This window comes from Salminus brasiliensis, chromosome 13 (assembly GCF_030463535.1).
Source record: "Salminus brasiliensis chromosome 13, fSalBra1.hap2, whole genome shotgun sequence".
Lineage (NCBI taxonomy): Eukaryota > Metazoa > Chordata > Actinopteri > Characiformes > Bryconidae > Salminus > Salminus brasiliensis.
Window position 1 is genome coordinate 28,918,580 of NC_132890.1, and position 26,069 is coordinate 28,944,648.

The window sequence follows — 26,069 nt, forward strand, 5'->3', positions numbered from 1 at the left end:
CCAAACTGCAGGGTGTGTTTTACCTCTCTGATCTGTCCTCGGCCTCCCATGGCGGAGCCACATTAACATGGCTTAGCTGTAATCCCCCGCGTTGGGCACTCCCTCCAGCCACTCACTGTTTAAGCAGCTTTTTAGCCTTTAATGAAAGAAGGGTGGCAGTTTGATTCCAGCGCTGGGAAAGTCGCTGACTGACCTTTATAAAGACCCCAAAACACAGGGAAAAGTGTTTGCCCAAAGTCAGCCCATTGTTTAGATGACCATGAATCTGCTGGTAGCTTCTCTCTTCGTCTGTGTGTGCATGTGTGTGTGTGTATGTGTTTCCCTGCTGTGTGATTCACACCCCTGGACTGAATGGAGTGACTGAAGCCACAGATCCTCCGGCCCTGGAGATGCCACAGTCTGATGTCCAGATAAATACACTTATTTTAAGTATTTTTTTTCACTGGTCAGTTTTGTTAAGGGCTGAAAGGGGTCCTTTATTCTGACCCTGTGTGTGTGTGTGTGTGTGTGTGTGCGTCTGAGCGAATGTGTGTTTTGGAAAGCCCGGTGCCTTTTGTGTGTGTGTGTGTTTTATGGAAAGCCCAGTGCCTTTTGTGTTAGTATGTGTGTTTGTGTGTGTGTGTGTGTGCATGTGTGTGTGTGTGTGTGTGAATGGGAGGTTATGGCTGTGACCAGATGGAGGCCCCTGAACCCCCCTGACCCCCATTAAAGAGCAACCTGATGAACCTCTGACAAATTTCTGCCCCCAGTCTCCCCCAAACACACCCTCAATTCATTGTGGAATTAATGTTTTCAACAATGTTAAACCGGTTTGGGTGCAGAGAAACAGAGACCCCGTTTACACCTGGTCACTTCAAGCATCTTGAGGATCAGGATTGTATTTATCAGCATTAACCAGATACTAATCTGATCCCTCGAACCACTTCAGGACGAGGTCTGAGACACATTTGTGCCACATGTTATAGCAGTGTAAACACACCCTATAAAGTAAAGACACATTCCACAACTGAAACCCCTCCCAGTACAATCAAATAATTGCCGCACAAGGAGCGAACCGGAGGCACATTTGACTACCGAGTGTAAAATACAGTGGCTAAAATCTAATCAGGATACAATCCAGTAACTAGTCACATGAAGTGACCAGGTGTAAACAGAGTCACAGGCATGTGCAAAATTGTGTACACCCTGTTAAAATAGTTGTTGATGGTGGGCTTGTGTGTTAAAACTTTTGATTCCAAATGTTTTTTGCATAGCAACTGCTTTTTTGTGTGTGTTTCTCTCATAGGAATGAATGATGGAACTTTGTGGGCCACCCCCCCCCCCCCGGCATCATCGTGATGCTAGCATACTATCAACAACCCTGCAACCAGGTGGGATACCAAGCTAACCACCTAGCGACACCCTATCAACCACCTGGGATACTGTGGCAATCACCTAGCAACCCCATAGCAACCTGAGATACTATAGAAACTGACCAGGTCAACATTACACTATGATAGTGGAAAATATACAATTAACTATTTGGTGGTACTTTCTTTGCAGGGTACCTACATAAGGACTTAACAGCACATTAATAAATGCTGGATAATGTATTTTGGGAAAAAGCAGCAGAGTATTTATAAACAGCTTCTGGGAGTGTTTGCAAAAGTTATTGTGATTGTTATTAAGCAATTGGCACTGCATTGACGTAAGGGGCCTTAAACTACAGTGACAGACATTTGCTTCCTTCATAACTCTGTTATGCAGGAGCTTATAATGTAGGTAGAGGTATAGTTCTAATGTAATTTAGGAATTCTGTGAAGGATTCCAATTCTCCTCCCCAAGTGAAACACATGATTTCTACATATATTTTAGATATCATAGCTAAGGACACGTTTAACTAGACCTGTGCCTCATAACATGCCTTATAACTGTGTTATAAATGGAACCAATGTTACTGCAGTTAAAGGCCTGTACTTCACAAACTGAGCTGTAGCTTAAATATGTAAATATCATATTCAGTGTCTAAGTAATTTGTGTATTCAATTTGTTAAGATAGCCATGACATAAAGTGCTACTGTTTATGTTAATGTTTATATTCAGTTGTATGTATAACATTTATTTATTTAACAGTTATATTCACTATATAACAGTTTATCACAATAAATAAATAATCTAATTCAAATCCTAAAGAAGAAAGCTGAAACCAACTTGTGTGCAAGACAAAGTTTCCTGCACTTGTGTGCGTACGTGTGTGTGGTTCTCAGTGTTTGATGTGCGTGTCTGTTTGATGTTCGTGTGTGAGTCACTCTGGGTTTTGGGCGGTCACTAGTGGTCAGCCCTCAAGTTTAACATGAGGAGACACCAGATTCTCTCTCTCTCTTCTCCTTCCTTCATCCTCACTCTTTACTGCTCTCTCCCTCTCTCTGCTTTCTTCGGTCTCTTTCTGCACTCTTTCTATTTTCTCTCTCCCACTCTTTCTGCCCCTCCCCCCTCTTTGGTGTAGGAGTTTTCCAATGAAGTGCTTCATAAGGAAATTGATTTCTTTTTGAAATGGCTCAGTTTAGCACAGTCTGAGCACTAAAACACGCACACACACACACACACACACAACTGCACACACATGCTTTTACACTTTATAGCATGCACCTGTGCTGGTGTGTGTGTGAGTGTGTGTTCACATCTGTGTGGGATTAGGTGAATATGACCTTTAGCTGATGCCAAGTCTGGTTAGGGTTTGATGTGATTGAGGTGGTTGATGTGACTGAGATAATTGAGTAGGTTGACGTGATTGAGGTGGTTGATGTGATTGGGTTGGTTGATGTGATTGAGGTGGTTGATGTGATTGAGTTGGTTGATGTGACTGAGGTGGTTGATGTGATTGAGTTGGTTGATGTGATTGAGGTGGTTGATGTGATTGAGTTGGTTGATGTGATTGATGTGATTGAGTTGGTTGATGTGATTGAGGTGGTTGATGTGATTGAGGTGGTTGATGTGATTGAGGTGGTTGATGTGATTGAGGTGGTTGATGTGCATTGGCATTAAGTACTAATTATGTAAAGCTGCTTTGTGACGACAACAGTTGTAAAAAGCGCTATACAAATACATTTGACTTGACTTGACTTGACTTGACTTGACTTGATGTGATTAAGGTGGTTGATGTGACTGAGATAATTGAGTTGTTTGATGTGATTAAGGTGGTTGATTTGACTGAGATAATTGAGTTGTTTGATGTGATTGAGGTAATTATTGTGGTTAATGTAATTAATATGGTTGGGGTGGTCGAGGTGGTTGAGGTGGTTAATGTGATTGATATGGTTAGGGTGATGTGGATAATGTGATTAATATGGTTTGGGTGGTTAATATGATTGATATGGTTGGGGTAGTTAGTTTGATTGATATGGTTGGGTGGTTAATGTAATTAATATGGTTGGGGTAGTTAATTTAATTAATATGGTTGGGGTGGTTAATGTGATTGATATGGTTGGGGTAGTTAATGTGATTGATATGGTTGGGGTAGTTAATTTAATTAATATGGTTGGGGTGGTTAATGTGATTGATATGGTTGGGGTTGGAGTGGTTAATGTGATTGATTTGGTTAGGGTGGTTAATGTGATTGATATGGTTGGGGTGGTTAATGTGATTGATTTGGTTGGGGTAGTTAATGTGATTGATATGGTTGGGGTGGTTAATGTGATTGATATGGTTGGGGTGGTTAATGTGATTGATATGGTTGGGGTAGTTAATGTGATTGATATGGTTGGGGTGGTAAATGTGATTGATGTGGTTGGGGTGGTTAATGTGATTGATATGGTTGGGGTGGTTAATGTGATTGATATGGTTGGGGTGGTTAATGTGATTGATATGGTTGGGGTAGTTAATGTGATTGATATGGTTGGGGTGGTTAATGTGATTGATATGGTTGGGGTGGTTAATGTGATTGATATGGTTGGGGTGGTTAATGTGATTGATATGGTTGGGGTAGTTAATGTGATTGATATGGTTGGGGTGGTTAATGTGATTGATATGGTTGGGGTAGTTAATGTGATTGATATGGTTGGGGTGGTTAATGTGATTGATATGGTTGGGGTAGTTAATGTGATTGATATGGTTGGGGTGGTAAATGTGATTGATGTGGTTGGGGTGGTTAATGTGATTGATATGGTTGGGGTGATGAACTACTTGCTACAGCAACCAGTGATTATGCTTGACGAGGTGCAGAAGTGTCTCCGTAGAGAATGGGTTTATGTTTTTTACACCTAACAAATCGAAAACACATGTGATGCCCAGTTGTATGTTGTTGTTGTAACACTGTAAATGTAGTGAAAGTAATCGAGACTTCATATGGAAAAAGGCTGACTGATGCTCTGTTCTGCCGCCACTTTTGTCATTGAACAGAAAGAAGAATCGATCAATTGTGTTTTGAGGAAATGTCAAACATGTTGTGTGTATGTATGTGTGTGTATGTATGTGTGTGTGTATGTGTGTCTGTGTGAAACGTTTCCGTGAAGCTTTTGTGTGTGTGTTTTGTGCTGGAACAGCAGGCTTAACCCACGCTGCTCCCTCAGAGCGAGAGACATGAATAGAGGAAGAGAGAGAGAGAGATGGAGGGAGGAGACTGTGCTCTTTTCTTTCTCTCTCGCTCACCCGCCCTCTCTGTTCAGCTGCCTAACACACACTGACACCCTGACATCTACACACAGAGGACTTTATCAGAGAAAGAGAGAGAGAGAGAGAGAGAGAGAGAGAGCAGAAAGAGAAACACAGGGATTAGGTTTGGAAAAAGGTTCTGAGGCTCATACCCAGAACACTAATCTGCTCATCACAAACAGTGAGAACATACCCATAACACAGGCAGAACCTTAACTGCCAGGTTGGTGTGGCACAACAGATAACACCACTACCTGCCACTGAGCTACCACACCGATTCGATTCCCTGTCTAGGTGACTATGCTGTGCTACACCAATAAGAGTCCTTGGGCAAGACTCCTAACACTACATTGGCCCTCTTCTGTAATACGAGTAACCATGTAAGTTGCTCTGGATAAGAGTGTCCGCTAAATGCCGTAAATGTAAATGTAACTAGAACCCTATCAGGCCCTAAAAAGAGAGAGAATCAACTGGAGGAGTATCTCCTGACCATCAGACATCCAGCCCAGAGACAGATCCTGAACAAGTACCAGCTCACTGGAAGTCAGCAAGAAGACCTGAGCTAGAGAGGGAGAGAGTAAGGAAGTGGTAGTGTGTGTGTGTGTGTGTGTGGGGGGGGCTTTATGGAGTCTTTGCTGTCACTAGAAAGAGTGCCCCCCCAAAACCCTTTCCCCGCTCCCAGCCTAGAGGCAAAGAGATAGTCTAGTAAATCCATTTCTCCCAGTTTTCCTCTCCCTGCCCTCCCAGCCAATCAGCCCAGACATGCTTACAGCAGGGTGGGGTTTGAGGGAGACATGAGAGAGATGGATGAGAAGAGAATGAGGAGTGAGAGATGGAGGCAGAAGAGTTAGACAGGATAGAGAGAGAGAGAGAGAGAGAGAGAGAGAGAGAGAGAGAGAGAGAGAGACAGGAAAAACAAAGATGGAGTGAGAATATTTAAAGATGGAGTGAGAACTAAGGACATAGGTGGTGGGAGGAGAGAGCAAATGGAAAGAGATGGAGGGAGAGAGTAGAGAGAGGTGGGGTGAGATAAGAGAGATATAGGGAGGAGAACTAGCGATGGAGTGAGGAGAGAGTTGGAGGGAGAAGCAAAAGAGAGAGAGAGGTGAGATAGATGGAGAGGGCGATGGAGGGCAAAGAGAAAGACAACAAAGATGGAGGGAAGAGAAACAGAGAGGAAGAAGGAAGGGGAAGGAAGAAGGAGACAGAGGAGAAAGATGGATTGAGGAGAGAGAAACAGGAGAGAGAGAGACAGATGTGGGAAGAGAGAGAGAGAGAGCGTGAGAGAGATTAATTTGAGATGTGTGTGTTTTATTCTGATACATGTGTGTTTGGGTCTCTAATTACATACTCATTACAGGGCAAAGCAGGGATACACACACACGTACACACACACACACATTTTACATGTACCAGATGGGCCTGCACCGCAAAGCAACATGCGTTTGATTTCAGCTGTGCCCTCTGACATCATCACCGCAGTAGCCAGAGTTTACTCACATGAGGAAAAATTTACTTCAACCAATCATGTCGTTAGGGTGGAGATTTATCAGAATAAGCCCACCCCCAGTGTAGAGGGTCTTCTGCGTGTCCAGGTCGATCATAGTAAAATAGATCAGTGTGTAAAGTCTGAGCTTTCAGTGAGCTCCTGTGTTTCTATTACTGTAGAAAAGGAGCTCTGTGTTGTCTTTATTGTTGGATGCACTGTAGTAGTTTCTGAGGGATTCAGTACACAATCTGTAAGGAAATCACTAGCATAGATCTGTTTCTTTTTTGCGGTTGTGATTTTACAGATCTTTAGGGTTTACTGAGGTTCTGATATGAGGTTATGATATATATATATATGTACATATATGTATGTGTATAGATACAAGCCCAAAATACAAGCCCCATGCAGTCTTCCCTCCGCTTCTCCACTTTCTCCGGCTGGCTACACGCTGTGCCGGTAGGAGCCATGTTCACTTAAATAGAAAAAAAATACAAGTGTCATGGTTCTGAATGGATCCAAGACCTTTGCTTCGGAATCCTTAAGATCTGTGAGGATCAAGCATCATGGTATACATCAAAGCTGCAGTTGAGAAGCTTTGCTTTTGCTGAGAAGGATTACAGAGCATTAATACACAGTTTAGTATCCCATATTTAACACCAGTGGTTTCCAGTGGCTCAGCCAATCAGTTAAAACACTGAAATAGACTGAGGACAGATCAGACAGATCATCTGCTGATCTGTAAAAGTCATCAACTCAGAGCAAACATGCAGTTTATGGTTGTGACCAAAATGCAGGCCTGTTCTCTGCAGCCTGTGTTGCTCTATACGGACAGGGACTATTTCATTTATGCTAAAAGTAGCACTAGACACATATTCAGACACTTCCTCATCATCAAGTGGCTGAGCCGTGTTTTGAGCTTCATACACACACACACACACACACACACACACACACACACACTGAATTCGGAATTGAAGTTAGTAAAAGCATTGTGCTCTTCATGGAGTAATATTTGAGGTGTCATACTTTTGCCAATCAGGCTAGATCTAAACATTTCTTCTACAATCCACAAACATATAATCTGTAGAAATTCAGACGGGTTTAAACACTTCTTTACAGCACTGCATGTCCAAGTGGACACTTCCAGACCTTACAGGGTTAATAAAACACAGCTACTTGTAGGAGAATTAAGTGTCTTTTGTTTTTGTCTGCTGCTGCGTCCAGGCTTGGCTGGGCATCGGCGCATTACCCTCCGGAACTCACACTGACCCTCTGGGCTGATAATAACCCACCGGCTGCTCTCCAGCTTCACTCTAATTGGAGTGGGGAGGGGCAGTGTTGCCCCTGAGAACCCTTGGCAACATGCACTGATATTAATATGCAGTGTGGTCAGCCTAGGACAGTGTGTGTGTGTGTGTGTGTGTGTGGGGGGGGGGGGGTTCCAGAGCCTTGTGTGTGTTTGAATTAGAGAGAGAACTGGGAATGATCCCACCAACACCAGAGAGAACTTTCACTGCCTCAGTCAGCCAAGACATGTTTGGTGCTTCTTTAGTTTTACACTGGAGCTGTGAGGCTAATGAAGCTAACAAGTAATGGAAGCTTATACCCCACCAATTAGCATGGTGCTAACTGCTGTCTAAATCATCACACTCTCATGAACTCTCCCCAAACTGTGTGGAGTTCAGTAAACGATATTGTTGGACTGAACTATCGCTTCAAGGTAGTGGGAGTGTGTTAGTGACTCTGCACACACTTCCACACGGAAGCACAGTAGTTCACCCTGAACCTAATGCCCACTGTCGTTACATAAACACTCCTCTTTCTGTCAGCCTGTCTTCCTCTTAAATAATTCATCTGAATATACATTTATAACACAAGCTCCATTTCTCAGATTTTCCTTTTATACATTTGAACACGACTGCTGCTCGATCACATGACACCGTCTTACATTTCGCAATAAATGGACTAACAGATATGTTAATTTATAGTAACTGATATTTGATGTTGTTTTGATTGTATAAAGATATATACATACTTCCACTGACTGGCCACTTTATTAGAAACCCCCGACCTTGTGCTTACACTCACTGGCCACTGTATTCGAAACAACTTCCTTGTGCTGCCACTCATTGGCCATTTTATTAGAAACCCCTATCTTGTTTTTCCACTCACTGGCCACTTTATTAGTAACACCTTCCATGAATGTCCACTCCCTGGTCACTTTATTAGAAACCCCTACCTTGTGCGTCCACTCCCTGGTCACTTTATTATAAACAACTTCCTTGTGTTTCCACTCAAGTGCCACTTCATTAAAAACACCTACCTTGTACGTCCACTCTCTGGCCACTTTATTAGAAACACCTACCAGTCTCTCAGCAGAAAGTGTGTGAATGATGTTATAACAAATAGAAATAAGCACAAACACAGTAAAACTATCTGGATTTACTGTTCTGTTCTGATCTTTGTGAATAAATAATAAACTCTCACTGTCCAGATAAACAGCTTTACAGATGATTTCACAGATGACTAAGACTTTTGCACAGCACTGTGTATGTATGTAGCCTATAGTGTGTCTGTGTGTGTGTGTGTGTGTATGTGTATTGATTGACTGGTCTGTAGGAGACAGTATTTTTAGCCGATGCTGTTATTATATAATGTGCTTTATGTAATTCTGAGGTGCAGTAACAGAATTACAGAGTTTCTGTGTGTGTGTGTGTGTGTGTGTGTGTGAGGAAACACAGTAGACATACAGTTTCCCCCTCCCTCCACAGCTGCAGCACAGACACACAGGTGGGGGACCTCATCTGTGCCAGGTGTGGTATTTTAGCCAATCAGAACACACCAGCAGGTCTTTGAAGGTGGATCATCTTAACACCAGCATTGGAACGGGTCCATGACACTGTAAATGTGAATGTTTATCTTTTGAGCAAGTTTCTGTAGAACATTTTAGATATGTCACTCACTGGCCATTTTATTGGAAACTCCCACCTCATGCTTCCAGTCAATGGCCACTTTATTGGAAACACCATTCTTGTGCTTCATCTCACTGGCCACTTTATTAGAAACACCTACCATGTGCCTCCACCTACTGGCCACTTTATTAGAAACCCCTTATTTGTGCTAGAAACCCCTATCCTGAATTCACCTGAACACACCATGTGTGTGTGTGTGTCTTGCCAAAAGCATAGCTAACACACCCCATGCGTATTAGTGGAGGATGGTAGCTTGTCTGTGCTACACACTAACACACACACACACACACACACAAACACACACACATAAACTGATGGTGACAACCGCTATTACCTCAGACACAGTCGTTCTGTACCAGTGCTGTAATTAGTATATGTGTGTTTGTGTGTGTGTGTGTGTGTGTGAGGGTGTGTGTAGATTAGAGTATAGATTGAGAGTGCTGTCGCATCAGTGGGGGGTGTGCTCTAATGATAGGTGTGTTATTTATAACCTAAAATGGCTGAGGAAGCCCTCTGAACTGACTACTGATTATCATGTGTGTGTTTGCGTGGGTGTGTTTTGGATGTTAAAATCCAGACAAGTGTGTTCTGCCCATAACATCATCTCATTTAGTCGTGGTCAGAAGTTTACATACACTCATCACGGACATGCCTGTCAAAGCAACATGTGGCGTTTAATGGTTTCTTTGAACTGTTCTTTTTCTGAAGCAGAATGAGGGACATCATAGGCCTCTCTTCTACTGCAGGGTCAAATAGTTACCAAGGCCGCTGCGTTCTGTTCGGTGCCAGTACGCTCCCTTTAGACTGGTTACGGTCAAGAACCTTGTCCAGCGCATCTGTTACACATCAGCTTTTTATACAGAAACCCTGCACATCACTTTTAAGTGTTTGCCTTGAAAGGTAATACTAGCTTCCACTAAGCAAACAAGTCCGTGCTTGTGCCGCGCTAGCGATGTTGGACGAGCTGGGTTGTTTGTGTGCTAATGTCACGGGACAATGTTGGACGAGGCCCGTAGCCGACTTAAGTTAGCTAAACCTTAGGTCCTTCATGCATTCACTATATGTCCAAATGTCTGTGGACAAAAAATAGAATGATGGGGAGTTAAGGATTAGGTGGGGTGGTGATCATCTAACATCCTCTAACATCACAAATGCTTTTGTCAGTGAATGCAATTAAGTCCTCACAGCAATGCTCCAAAACCTAGTAGAAAGTCTTCCTCCCCGGACAGTAGAGACAGTCACTCCAACAAAAGCCGGATAAATTATTTTTAATTCCCTTGATTTCAGAAGATTTCCCTTGATTTCAGAATGCCCCCTGGACAGGGCACCAGTCCATCAGAGGCTACCATTCACTCATACCTAGGAGCAATCTAGCCAACTCACCTACCATGTGTTTTTTAGAGAAGGAAGGAAACTCGAGTGTCTGGAGGAAACTCACACAGACATGGGAAGAACATGCCAAACTCCTCACAGACAGCAACCGGAGCAATGATTGAACCCACAATCGCAGGCCCCTGAAGCTGGGTGGCATGCCATCCATAGCCTACTATGGTGTTGCTAGCTGGTTGCTAGGGTGTTGCTAAGTAGTTGCTAGGCAGTAACCCAGGTAATTGCTATGGTGCTTTTAAGGCTTTATTAAATGGTTCCCATGGTGTTGCTAGGTAGTTGGCATGGTTTTCCAGGAGGTTGCTATGGTGTTGCTAGGTGGTTGCCATGGTTTCCCAAGTGGTACTAGTTTTATCAGCTGGAGGTGTTTAATTCCATTGTTAGATAATTAATTCCTGTTGCAAGGGTTATTTCTTGAAAAAACACAGGGGCTCTTTAACACTGTTTACATACATCAAGAACAAATCTTTAACAGGAACCTTTATTATACAGTAATATAGACCCTGAGGAAGGTTCCTGCCTGTGTCTTTAAATGAATAATCAGAGGACCCTTTGTCCCATAACCCTGATTTAAGCAGAGAGCCCAACCACACCCCTTTTCCATTGAACCCCCCTCCTTCAACCCCCCGGCTGCTTCCTGCGTCAGTATTGATCATGCGGCCATAATTTCACCGGCAGAAACCAACCGTGATTCATGCAGAGCAGATGTTCCGCCGAGACGTGGTCTGTTGTCCAATATGTGATGTAAAGTGTAATATAAAATATTTACAGCAGAGCCTACAGGCCTTACATCATCAGTGTGACGCTGGACCTGACCCTAATGGAAACGCAGAAAGGCAGTGTGGTCCGGTCTGTGTGTGTTCAACAGAGGAAACCCATGTGTAATAGAACGTTGATGGAAGTGGTAATACCTGACTTCACAGATATTCTCTCACTAATCTGGATAAAATGGTAAACCGGTGGAGTTATTCCTACATTGTGAAGAGTGAAGAACACAAGCCTGGAACCACTGTTGGTTCCGTAGAGCTTAAGAGGCTACCACCCTAACCCTAATTTACTCAGCCAGTCACAACACACTCATTACCTTAGATTACACTGGACCACAGTGCACCCCACCCTGCTGCACCCCCAGTCTGAATACACCACTTTCACTATACTGGAAACAAGGACAGTGTTACAGAAGTTAAGAAGTGCTTTGATGTAAAAATAGTAAGTATGTGACCCTGGTTGGGGTGAAAAATGCCAGTTTCAGAAGCCTATTTACAACCCTGTTATTGTGCCTCAGAAAGAAACCGTGGATTTTTCTTTTCGTAAAAAAAAACATAAACTCTTAACTTGATGGGAAATTTTATGGGCGTAAATAAAACCAGTTGCCGGATTTTTCTTGTGAAAAAAGTGGTTTATTCTACTGGCAGATAATCTTGTTTGTTAGAATTGTTATTTATCGAAAAAGCTAAATTATCTGTTACTGAATTAAGCAAAGTTATAGCAAAGATATTTTGAGTAGAAAATTAAATTTTCTGAATGAAACACAGAATAGTCCACTTCCAGGCAGTTGCTAGGCTGGTTGCTATACATGATTGCTATGGTATTCCAGGTGCTTTCCATGGTGTTGCTAGCTGGTTGCAAGGGTGTATTGCTTTGTGGTTGCTAAATGGTTCCTAAGGAGTTGCTAGGTGGTTGCTATGGCCTTCCAGGTTGCTGCTAAGTGGTTGCTAGGTGGTTGCTATGGCATTTGCTAAGTGGATGTTATGGTACCCTAGGTGGTTACTACGAAGTTGCTAAGTGGTTGCTTTGGTATCCTAGGTGGATGATATGGTGTTGCTTAGTGGTTGCTAGCTAGTTGCTGTGGTGTCTGTGGTGGTTCCTATGGTGTTGCTAAGAGGGCGCTAGGTGGGTGCTACAGTGTGGCAAGGTAAGAGCTTTGTCAGTTTTTCAGGCAGCTGCCATATTGCTGCGTAGTGATTGATAAGGTGTTGCTAGATTGTTGCTAAGAAGTTGCTATGGTGTCCCAGGTGCTTGCTATGATGTCTCACTTGGTTTGCCAAGTGGCTGCTGTGGTAGTGAATGTGGTTGTTTGGGTGTTACAAGTGTATTTGTATCATTGTTGTATTTGAGGGGTACCAAACCTTTTGCAGCTCATTCATTTAGCTGAGGAAAAGTTGGATGAAAACAAAAGACAAATATAAATTGAAAACGAATTGAGTAAATTTATCCTCATGTATTTTAATTATTTAAATCTAAATTCTAATAATAATAAAATGAGTAGAATTGAGTTAAAAATAACTCACAATATTCTAACAATAACCTTAAAATTAAAAAAAAAATGAGCACAAACCCCTCCACAGCGTCCACAGCCACGTACGGACGTGAGTTATGGGACGACAGCAGAGATGGTCAGCGCGTAGGTAAGGATATAAATTATTCTAGCTCTGCACAACCTGCAGCATCATGTGATTTGTCTTGGCGGCCCACTGGCTCTCGGGATAATCGAGGATTAGGGTCTACTTTCAGCCAAAGACACACAAAAAAAACAGCTTGGGGAGAAGAGAGGGTTCGAACGAAGGCCTCCTGCAGAGTTTAAAGCGTTCACAACACTTAGCGAGTTCCAGTGGGGAAAAGCTTTTAGACTAAATGACTCAGGACTCACCTCCGGAGAGCTGCTGTCTCTCTCTCTCTCTCTCTCTCTCTCTCTCTCTCTCTCTCTCTCTCTCTCTCTCGCTCTCTCTCTCTTTCTCTCCCGCTCTCTCTTTCTCTCTCACAACCTGAAAGAGGAAAAAAACACAGTTAGTGTAAAGGTTTCCCAAGTTCACAGCTACCAGTTTTATCCAGAGTACATGTTTAGCCTCCCTCGACCCGGAGCGCTCAACAATCTGAACACTATATTACTAAGTTCACTTTTTTACTCTTTTCCACATTTTAGAATGACAGTGATGTCATCAAACCTATAAACACACATATGGGAGAATAGAGTGACCAGAAAATGTTTAACAAGTGTAGATTCATCAGCAGCCCATCTGACCGTTTGAGGAATGGACTCCACAAGACCTCTGAAGGCATCCTGTGGTATCTGGCACCAAGACGTTAGCAGCAGATCACTACAGCATATCCTGTAAGTTGGGAGGTGGGGCCTCCCAGGTGGCCATGACCCTGGGTTCATGGGCTGTCCTTTCTTGGACCACTTTTGGTAGGTACTGACCACTGCATACCAGAAAAAAACCTGCTGTACCTGATGTTTTGGAAGAGGTGTTCTGACCCAGTCGTCTTGCCTTCACAGTATAGCCTGTGTCAGAGTGGCTCAGATTCTTACAGTTGCCCAGTGTTCCTGCTTTTAACACAAACATCACCTTCAAGAACTGACTGTTCACCTGCTGCCTTATATATTCCAACCCCTGACAGATGCCACTGTAGATGAAGATAATCAATGTTTTTCACTTCACCTGTCAGGGGTATTAATGCCATGGCTGATTAGTGTATATCCATCAATATCCATCAATTGCTCTTCTTTCAGCTAAAGCTTTACTAGCATTAGATCATTTCCACTCCAAACAACTCCTGCAGTTCATGATCTGTTGTTGTGCTGTGTTACAGGGCTCTAACAGCCTTGCATTCCCACGTGACAAAAGTGCACAGAAGAACTGGAATCAACCGGAATGAAGCCTCCTTCCCTGTCGTACAGTATGACGTTTGAAGTGATCATATTTAATCAGATTCTTTTCTCAGCTGTCTAGTAGCTAATGCTGAGGCTAGCTGGTCACATGTGTCATGCTGTGATGGGACATTTTGGTCTGATTTCTGCTAGTCAGGTGTTTGTAAAGTGGGAGATCTAAATATAGCTGCTGACAATGAGCTAATAGTGTTAGCTGTTCATAAGCTAAAATGGAGAAGGAGAAAATGATCCGCTAACTTTTTAGCACCTAGCCAAGAGAACCTACCTAACAAATGACTGTTGAAACCATGAGCAGCTCATCGTCTCTCAAAGGTGAAGCCACCCAACACCTCACCTGGCTGGTACAGTATGATGCATATTTAGATGCTCCGCCCATCCCCATATGTTTCAATAACAAAACAGCCCTCATCTCATTTTCCTCCTCTAAACTGTTTTTTCATCTCTAGTGTCTAATTCCAACTCCCCCACAGGAATCAGTTTTTACACCTAAGGTGGGGTTACACTTAAGAATAAAGTGATTGACAACTTTTGCAGAAACAGGCGGTCATATAGTAGCTGAGCTGCAGCCAAGCTGTCAGGCAACCGGCTAGTTAATCATGCTACTATTTATCATGCCGTGTCCATGTTGTGCTGTTGGTTGCATCAACTAAAACTCAGTACAGAGTTCTTAGCAGTTTTTCTTGTAAGTCTGATGACAGAATAAGATGGCCACTGTGATCTAGTAAGCTGTTAGCCAGCCAGCTAATGTTAGTGAAGCCAAATATATTTTCTGGTCTGGAACGAATCCAAATACCATTTAAACAATATTTTTGACTGGTGTGTACTGACTCGCAGCAGCGGCAGCTAGGGGGTTAAACTGGATCGTAGCAGCTTTGGTCCGTCTCAGCAGCAAATGCATGAACTGAACTTATACTGTTAAGACATTCCACATTCCGCCTCTTGTCTCTGTTGCGCAGACTGTGGTTACAAATTTGACAACATGGTGGACAGTTTGGCCGGAAGGGAATGGAAGCCATGGCGTGCCTGGTGCCTTCAGTCTTTGGTAAAACCAGTACACAATAGCTGCCTGTTAGTAGAGACTGGTAGAATGGCTGCAGCCTTCCACAGTTGATCCAGATGAGCTGGAACAGAGTGATATGACTGATGCACACTGTGTAGAAGACAGACCTCAACTGGCATTAACTGCTGCAAGACTCCCACCACACACACACACAACGCCCTCCTTTTAGTTTTGTTAAAATGTAAATCAGCGCTCTGACTTGCTTGAGTTGCTTCTTCCTTTCACAGTGAGTCTCTCAGGAATGCAGAAGCACTAAATGTTATGTCTTAGTGTTTGAGCGCTGTGGTGCTACACTAACAGATTGTACCCATTCTGCTGATGTTCTTTGGAGTGGAAGTGATTTACTGCAGTTTCACACCAGCAGCAGACCAGTATAAACCTGTACATTTTGTGTTTTAAACACTGGTATGCTGGGCAACCAGACCAGCATATGCCAACAAAAGCCAGCTTAGACCAGCTTGGAATTAATGCTGGTCTATGCTGGGTATTTTCTTCTGTAAAACCTGTGGTATATTGTAATTCATTTAAGTTAGCCTTTACATTGAAAATCCTTTTTCAACTGCTTAGCAGTTTTGCTTACTGACTGACTGACTGGTTGAAGGCGCGCCTCTTGTTTTGCCTAGAAGACATTTTCTGGTACTGACCTTCTGAGGTCTACATTTTGCCACAGAGTTAAATCTTACGGCTCTAAGTGCAAGGCTTTAGTCCTTTACCAGGCAGGGTCACATGAAATGGTACATTAAACATAAGAGAGGTAATTTTATACCACAGAACCTCTTTCTCAATAAAAAGAACATTGCTGCTGTCCGTTTTCATTTTCTCCATCTTTTGAACCTCTCTGAACACTGTGTAAGTAATAGACGAATAGACCAATAGAAATGCTCTAAATTACTTGGAATAAACTATTATTTTACATTGACTTGTTAAAATGATTCTAAACTGCCAGTGGTGGTCCGGCAAACTAGGCTTTGTCAATTACCCAACCCATACACATAAGCAAACTAGGAAACTAGGAGGATACAGGCCGATGCAACGTCACCAGGCAACCAACAAGCTCAGAGAATAGTGCTGTGTACCCAGCTCTGATGCATCGGGCAACAGACACCAGTGCCGTCCAACACTGCACTGGAGTAATGTGGGGAGAAAGTGAGAGAGCAAGGCCAATTGTGCTTTCTCTGGGCCCCAGTTGCCGATGACTAGCAGCATGACTGGGATTCGAACTAGTGATTCTCTGGTCCCAGTGACAGCTCCTTATTTCGCTGGACCACTCGGGCCCGTGAAAAACATACATTTGAGTGCAAGTCTGCAAGCGTGACTGCGTTATTCGTCATTGCAGCAGGTGCTCTGAGCGTGTTCCCTGAATCAAAGCGCTACAGACAGTGCAATCTGTGGTCTGTCTCGTCCTTTAGAGCTGGAGATGCTAAATGGCTAATTGTCTGTGTGTTGGGGAAGCTGCATTTGTTTTTAGGAACACACTGCCTGAGGGCTTTACGCTCCGAGAGGTGCTGAATGATTAATGTTACACACATCCACACAGGCCTTACAGACCCCAAAAGAGAATCACAGCTACTCTCGTTACTGTACTCGACTACATTTCCACCCGTAAAGGTACCGTTCAGCTTTATTGTCATGCAACAGTTCTAGATGTTCTCTAGACCTCTGCTGAACTGAACTTCTAATCTGAGGAAGCAATCCGCTGCCTGGCTGTCTAATCTAAGCCTACTGTGTTCTTTTTGTTTGTTTGTTTGTTTTGTTTTACTTAGGGCATTTTCTGAACCCAGAAGTGCTTTCTCTGAGAGTTTGGTACGTTTGGTAAAGTATGAGGATGTTTTAGAACCTGGGAGTGGCCTAAAGATCTCTGGCCCCTCTGAAATCTGTGGTCTGGGGTTCCCTCTGAATAGCTTAACTGGAGTTATCCTCCTGGCACAGTGTGTGGGGTTGTATGATTGGTTCATTTTTTCATGTGACTGCTTTGACTTATCACCTGCATGGCTAAAAACCTGCTACTAGCCTTCTGAGAAATGCAGCTAGCTACACTACTAGCCTTCTAGACTAGTAGTATTAGCCTATGTTACCTTCTTAATACCCATCCTTACTCTAGCCTATTTAACAAGAGCATTTTGTGGTGTAATGTAAACACACAAAGTAAGTGAAGTAAGCAAGTTTGAAAAGTTGCAATGCTACCATCACACTACTGACATCCCTGCCTAATTTCCCTGATTGGGAAACACTGAGCTACAAGCTTATGTTTAAGCTAAACTAATAGGTTAGCTTATTTAGTGTTTGGTTGCCCATCAGAATGAAGAATGTCGTCGCTGCCATGCAAAACCTTGCATCTCCATTTTTCTGTTTACTTTTTGATATAATCTGAGAATCTGGCCCTTGTTCTTTACGTTGTGTCAAACTGTGATGATGAATGGGCCAATAGAAATGCTCCAAAATGACAGCAACAATATATGAGTTGGTTAACAAGTAAATTTGAAGGGTCTTTGGCAGCCATAACGCAGAGAGGTCCAGATAATGATACTGTTTCTTCCCTCTATGTTTTCCACAACTGACACATTTCCAGTTCCCTTCACAGCTAGCACTCCACCCATCACATGATGTTATCAGCACTGTGAGGCTGAAGACTAGCATGTGCTTCCCTCGAGAAAGGTATCTCCGCTGTATCTTTTCAAAATGCCACCAACGTGACACCACTGGACTTCAACACATTTGTTAACTGCTAATTAGCTCATGTAAGCTAACAGACTCCCACACTGTGGGGTGAGGGTGGGCCAGATCAAGGCCAGCTCTCTAGGACTCCCACCCACGGATGGCTGTGGCATCACTGAGGATCTAACCATTTGTTGCCTCGGGTGACATTTGCGATTGGGAAACCTGGTATTTCTCGGTTTTGGGATCCCGGCATATGTTAGCTAAGTGAAACCGTCAGTATTAGACTGAATTTCTCTAACTTGTAAAGAAGTAATCACTTATTACAGCAATTACTGGACTTTCTTTATTAATGAGTTTATTGTATGAGTAATAAACACTAAAAACAAAATTACAATGGAAGACTACACTTTAACTTCTTGTAAACAGCATAGAGGTACCTGAGGGGTAAAGGGTTAGCACACTATGAACTGCCCCAAGTGGAAAGCCCCCCATTTGCAGCTCTAAGTGTTTTTTTAATCACCTCCCCCAAACACACCAACACCCAAAATGACACCCTGAGCGTTTTGGCAGAGTTGTGCTTCCGTCCCCTCTCCCAATGAATTCTTAATGGAATTATTTTCTGCCCATCTGTCAGCATGTTAAACCTGCATTCATTTACTCTCTCTCTCGCTCGCTCCCTTGCTTCCTCCTCTTTCATCTTTTCTCTCTCTCTCTCTCTCTCTCTCTCTCTCTCTCTGTCTCTCTCTCTCTATGTCTGTCTATGTCTTCATCTTTCTCCATTTCCTTTTCTCTCCCTCTCTTTCTCTCCACTTTTCATTTGCTTCACCAGCTCTCTTTTCCCCTACTTACTTTTTTTCTATTTCCCCCTCGTCTTTCCATCTGTTCCATCTCTGGTTTCCCAATTTTCTTTCTTTCCCTCATCTATCCACCCCCCTTTCTTTTATTTAACCCTGTGTCCTTCCTTACCTTTATATGGAAATCATTAATTCATCCATCCATCCATCCATTCATTCGTTCACTCATCCATCCATCCATCCATCCATTCGTTCACTCATACATCCTTCTATTCATCCATCCATTCATCCATCCATCCATCCATCCATCCATCCAACAACCCATTCATTCATCCATTCATTTATGAGCTCAGTTTCTGTTCCCAGAACATGACTAGAGGTGTCAGTGGTCCTGATGCTGGTGGTTGCCATGGTAAAGGCTTGGATACCCCTCACCTTGCAGAGTGATTAACACCATCTGCTGGGATTCTGGCTTGCGGTTGGCCAGAGTGTGTGGATGTGTGTCTGCGTGAATTAGGCATATTTCATCTTGTTAACAGCCTAATATGTGTGTGTGTGCGTTTGTGTGTGTGTGTGGCTTTGCGTCATTGCAATCTGATTTCCTGTAGATGGGCTGTGTTTGTTTAACAGGTCTTGACATATAGAAGATATCAACCTGCTTGCAATTGAACCCTTATGTCCTTTCTGTTGGCCTGCCTAACTGTTCACAGCTTAACCCATATACAGCCATAACCTCTTCAGGCTCCGCCCACTCACGTGTTCTTCCATAACTGCTGGAGGATGGGCAAGCTGTTTTTTTGTATATATTTTATATTAATAAACATTCTGGCAAACAAAAATCAAATCAAATCAAATCAAATTTTATTTGTCACATACATAGTCATACACAGTATAACTTGCAGTGAAATGCTTTTATGACAGTCTGCCCACATCAAGCTATACAATAAGATCTACATTTAAACTTAACTAAACCTTAACTTAAAAACATCTTCATAGTAATAATTCAAATGTTTTGTTTTTCAATTTTTTTCTATTTCATATGTTACATTCAAGTCAACGACACAGGGACCCAAACGAGTGATTTCAGCCAATGAAACAACATCTACAGCCCAGACCAGACCAGCAGTGGACCACCGCAGTCACCACAACGGAACCGGGCGTGATGGCGGCAGCAAAGAGAGAGGAGCTGAAGAAGGCAGAGCAGTTAGAGTAGTGGATTAATTGAGTGAGTGAAAGTCAAAGATGAATCGATTATAGAAGCAGTGTTTAGTTCGGCTGTGTTCACATTCAGGAGGAAAATCCGATCTGCGCTGCAGTGTGAACTGAGTCTAATCTCCACGCTGCTCTATCAGCAGCTTTAATCAGAGCAGCTGAACCCAGAGGCCTGATAAATGAGCAGAGGGTTGCTGTGGTCAATGCTAACACTGTTTGTTTCAAAAGCACATCACGGACACGGTGTGTGTGTGTGTGTGTCTGTCTGTGATGTGTAACAGCATTGGTATTGACTCCTCTTGTTCAGTAAAGAGTTTTACTGCTGTATTGCTTTTCTTGTAGCTTTAGACTCATCTATCTATGACACATTTGTAGTATGTGTGTGTGTGTGTGTGTGTGTGTGTGTGTGTGTGTGTGTGTGTGAGAGAGAGAGAGAGAGAGAGAGAGAGAGAGAGAGAGAGAGAGAGAGAGCGAGTGAGAGAGTGTGTTTGTGTATTGGTTACTCTTACCTCTGAACTTATAGACTCATTTATCTATGACAAGTTCAGTGTGTACATATCTCTCTCTCCCTCTCTCTCTCCCCCACCTCTCTCTCTCTCTCTCTCTTTGTTGTTCTTGCTCCTTTTTTCCCTTCCTCTCTTCCTCTCTTTCTTCATTTCTCTCTCTTCCTGTCCCTCTTAAATATGTGTTATGTATTTGTGCCCCCCCCCCCACACACACACTACATAGAAGTTTCATATTTGAGCCCAACATCAATAAATCATCCTCTGAAAAGTTAATCACTAAAATCTCACATTTCCACCCTGAAATTAAAATAATAAATGAGGACAGCAAAATAGAGAGCACAGATTATTTATAATATTGTCTTTAATTAATTAAAGGAGAAAGTTTAAGTAGATGAATCACTGTGATATGGTGTAATACAGTGTGATATGGTGTGATACAGTGTGATATGGTGTAATACAGTGTGATATGGTGTGATACAGTGTGATGCAGTGTGATATGGTGTGATACAGTGTAATATGGTGTGATACAGTGTGATGCACTGTGATATGGTGTGATACAGTGTTATACAGTTTGATATGGTGTGATACAATGTGATACGGTGTGATGCAGTGTGATACGGTGGGGTACAGTGGGATACAGTGTGATACAGTGGGGTACAGTGTGATATGGTGGGGTACAGTGTGATACAGTGTGATACAGTGGGACACAGTGTGATATGGTGGGGTACAGTGTGATACAGTGAGATACAGTGTGATATGGTGGGGTACAGTGTGATAAAGTGTGATACAGTGTGATGCACTGTGATATGGTGTGATACAGTATTATACAGTTTGATATGGTGTGATGCAGTGTGCTACTGTGGGGTACAGTGTGATACAGTGTAATATGGTGGGGTACAGTGGGATACAGTGTGATACAGTGGGGTACAGTGTGATATAGTGGGGTACAGTGTGATACAGTGTGATACAGTGGGACACAGTGTGATATGGTGGGGTACAGTGTGATACAGTGTGATACAGTGTACATTACATTTGATTCTGTGAGACAGTTATGTGAATGCACTGCTGGGCGCTGTGTGTGTGTGTGTGTGTGTATGTGTGTTCTCAGCAGTGTGTTTTTTGTTTTTTCAGTTTTCCTTTCACTTCTGTTCAGCACTGTGACTGAATGTAACAACCAAGGAATTGTGGTTTACTCCACATGTGCTGCTGCCTCATACGCTGCGTATGACTCCCTCGTGTGTGTGGTTGGTGTGTGTGTGTGTAACATATTTCTGCTGAATGTAGCAAGGTGAGCAGCACCGGACCGTGTCATGTGTGTGTGTGTGTGTGTATGTATGTGTGTGTGTGTGTGTCATGTTTCTGCTGAGTGTAAGATGGTGAATGGCTTCAGACCCGTGTCAAGCAACATGTGTGTGTGTATTTGTATGTATGTGTGTGTGTGTGTGTGTGTGTGTGTGTCATGTGTGCAGTGACAGCATGCATAAGTATCACAGAGTAAGAGAGAGCATAGACATGAAAATAATAATGATAATAATAATAATGATAATAATGATAATAATAATAATAATAATAATAGTAGTAGTAGTAGCTCATGTTCATTAACTAACTCTTCATATCACCTAAGATCATTTTAAACCTATGCAATATTTTAGATGAAACAGTATTGGAAGTAGATGGGATATAAAAAGGCAGGGGGGTAATTAGGAGTAGATGGGGAACAGATAAGATATAGATGTGGGACGGGGTACATGGAGGGTTCGTAGGGCCTGCTTGGGGTATAATCGTGTATCAGTGGAGGATACATGGGTATATGGGGCGTATTGGAGACAATCATTTCTTATGTGGCTAATTCTACAAAATACATACATGAATAACAAAACAAATGAATATCACAACAGGTAAACGTGACCCTGAATGTGATTTATAGGAGCAGTCAGTGCTGAAAGCAAGTCGTTTGGTCGGTACTGTTCAGTGTAATTTCATTGCTAAAGCCTCTAACTGCTCTCACTGCTTCAGACTGACACTTCCCATCATTTCTAATCAGATTTAGCTCGTTTAGCCGCAGCTTTAATTAAGAGATAGACCCCCCTCCTAACGAAGAAAGCGATGGAGATCTGTAGCCTGATCCTTAGCCCTCTGTGTGCGTGTGTCTGTGTGTGTGATCTGTCATTCGTTAAACACATTAATAGGGGCACTGATGAGGGAACATGACACACACTCATCTTTATAGAACGGGTCAAAGCTAGCATAGCAGCTATTACTATGCAAATGTGACTCAGAGCAGTTAAAGGTTGAATACAAAGCGGTTTACTTCCTTTCTTCCTTTATCTAAACTTACTTCACACATCAGTTCGTTCAGTGCACCCCCTCTCGCTTAAGAGCAACCGACACGTACGCCAATGTCTACAAGTTCATGCCCGCGTTGGTTTCTACAGTCGCCAAAGTTTCAGTATGCAGATATTTACAGCTTTTAACATGTCTGTTTAAGTCCCGCCTTCTTACTGTCGCTGTTGGTCTACATGTACCTGCATCAAAAACAACCATTGGTCAAACCACTTAAGTTCCGCCTTCTCACTGTCGGTCTACATGTAACTGCATATAAATCAACCATTGGTCAAACTACTCAATGGTTCCCACCACAACTGACTGACCACAGCCTAAAATCTAAAATCTAATCACAAATGTAAATAAACACAAATCTGCTTGACTTTACCTGTGATGTTTTATATTTTTTGTCACATTGGTATAAAAATATTGTTATATAAAATTCCTACAAAGTGTTTTTTATTATTATTTTATTTGAAGACACGTACGATGAAATAAAAGGAGATGATTTGGCCATATTTGCTATTAAGACTGTTTATTACTCAAAAAATGAACCTTTCACACCGGGTCCGAAATCGCCAGGCTGCGACACTGCGTAAATTAATTTAGTTAGAGTCTGATCTGTTTTCTGCGTATGTGTACAAATGCATTGATATGTGGCTGACCAATCAGAGCTCTGTTGTCATGGTTGCTGTAGACCAAACAAATTAGCATCAAGACAGCGACAGAACAGCTCGTCTAGTTGGTAGCCGAACACAAGCAGCTGACTATAAAAATGCAGAGGTTAAAGGAAATATATGGTGCAGCAGAGCTCAGAGGCTCTTGATTGGTATTGATTCGCTGTAGTGCAACTAGCATGCTGCCTTGTGGCTAGTGCATTAGCATGGGGCTAACATACCAAATTGTGACATTAGGGACATTTTCAGCTACTCTTTGTTTTTGCTGTATCAGAAATGAATTGAATCAAGACTCCACTGTACTGAAACAAATGGCGTGATTGTGCATCATTATGCCAATCACTAGATATTGTTGAGTTTCTAGGGTTAAACGCTACGCTACCGAGACGGACTGTGTTGCTGAAGCTAATTAAAAAAGCTTGGTGGGCTGGAAATGACTTCAAATTAGCCGCTATGGAGGATCACGTTAGTGGGCGGAGTCTGGAGAGAGTGACTGTATTACCTCAGGTAAAAGAAACAGAGCTACAATAAGGCCTAACTCAGATATCATGTGTCAGCTGTGAAGCGTGCTAATGAAGATTAATGCGGCCTGTGAAAACAGACCCATACCTACCTGCACAAATACAATACACACACACTCACACTCGTAACCTTATCTAAAGGGTCACAGAGGCCAAAAGGTCGCTGACCTTAGGCTGTTGTGCTCTAGCCAAGCACGTGCACCACCGAAACAGACTCAGCAGTTCGGAAAATAGTCCAGAGCTGTTTTGCTGAGAGGAAAAAACACAACGTCTACACACACACACACACACACACACACAAACACACAGCTTTGCGGAAACTGCTTAGTGAAGATTTCAAGTCAAGGACAGAACCTGCTGTCTGTGTTTCCTACTGGCTGTGACTTTCTCACTGTTACACTGGTGTGATAGTGTGAAAGTCCTCACTAAAGAAATCTAATTTACTTCAAATGCAGTCGATCAGCCAAGACTTCAACTCCAACTGAGTTACACTATATGTCCAAATGTTTGTGGACACCCCTTCTAATAAATGCATTTAGCTACTTTAAGTTGCACCTATTACTGACACAGATGTGCATATGCACACACACACACACATACAGCTTGTCTAGTCCCTGTAGAGAAGTACGGCCAAAAGAAGGTCTGGTCTGAGTGGTATAAAGCCCTCCAGCATTGAGCTGTGGAGCAGTAGAACTGTGTTCTCTGGTGTTATGGTGCTCTATACAATACTACTGGGTTGAGTTGCAGAGTCAAAGATGAGATGGTGGTGAGATGGGCTAAAACTCTTTATTAATGCCCCTGAATAATGAAGAAACAATGAATGAGCAGGTGCCAGTCTGTACCAAGAGCCCCTCAAGCTTTAAATATGGCTTAGCTTGACCCACTATTCTTTAAGATACATGGAAGACAGGAATCCAGACTTTTTCTGTCCTAGCACTAAAGTGGTGGAATGAACTTCCTCTGGGTGTCCAAACGGCAGAGTCACTTGCTGTCTTCAAACGCAGACTGAGTACTGTGTACTGTGTATCTAGGTAGCCATACTGACTGTTGTATTTGCAAGCATCTATCTTAAGGTATCTTTGGGCTAATACAAACTAGCTAAGGGTATTTTCGGAGAAAACAGTGAAGCGTTTTTGTAGACACTCTGGATAAGAGCGTCTGCTAAAAGCCTTAAATGTAAATGTGTAGTAATACTTTTGTCAGTATAATGCATGAGGTTAATGTTGCTACAAGTAATTGAAGTACCCCATGAATTAGCATAGACAAGAGTACACAAACAGGCTCTGCTGTTTAGATCATGTTTATAGCTATATCAGAGAAACCATGAGTTTATTAAAGATTACTGAATAACTCCACACAGTCTGAGTGTGTGATGCTTTAGACATGAGGCCAGCACCAGGCTACCTGACAGGGTTTAAACTTCCATTACTAGGTACATTAGCCTCTGCGCTCCAGTGTACAACTAAAGAAGCTCTCTCTCTCTCTCTCTCTCTCTCTCTCTCTCTCTCTCTCTCTCTTATCAGTGGACTCTCCCACTTCACAAACTCTCAACTCTCTTTCCTTCTTTCTCTCTCACACTCACACACAGTCTTTATCTCCCAACACACCTTCACTTACACTTCCTGTCTTACACACACACACACACACACACACACACACACACACACACACAATCACACTCTCTTACTCACACACACTGTTACACTCTGTACCTGTCTGTACATGAGATCATCCATCACATTTCTCTCTCACACAGACACACACACACACACACACACACACAAGCACATACACTCTTATCAATAGTGTGGTTTTCAGGGGGTGTTAGCAAGTCTAGCTGTGTTACCATTAGCAGCACTGCCATTCATATTAGTGGTCTTAGCATCAGTACTGTTAGCATTGAGCATTGGAATCATATGGCCACCAAAGAGAACTCCACAGTGACACACACACACACACACACACACACACACACACACACACTGTGCTTTTAAGTGCATGTCGGGCGGTAAGTTTCTCTGAGGTGTAACTCATTCACACAGCTTGGTCGCGTTCATGTGGTTGTGTGGGAAGAGGCTGTAGAGCTTTTTATGTATATTTGAAATTATTTTTATGCAAAATAAGATGTGAGTTGGTTGCCGATGCTTAAACTGATGTTTTTATTAGATTT

The 26,069-nt window shown here is 42.7% G+C and overlaps 1 protein-coding gene across 1 annotated transcript in view; it reads right to left on the reverse strand.

Annotated features, from left to right (window-relative positions):
* sema6d (semaphorin 6D) overlaps window positions 1-26,069 on the reverse strand; it is a 133,215-nt gene that overhangs the window by 44,027 nt on the left and 63,119 nt on the right. The window contains exon 3 of the mRNA XM_072695728.1: window positions 13,127-13,241. The gene's annotated coding sequence lies outside the window, so the exon portion shown is untranslated. The remainder of the gene's footprint in view (window positions 1-13,126; window positions 13,242-26,069) is intronic.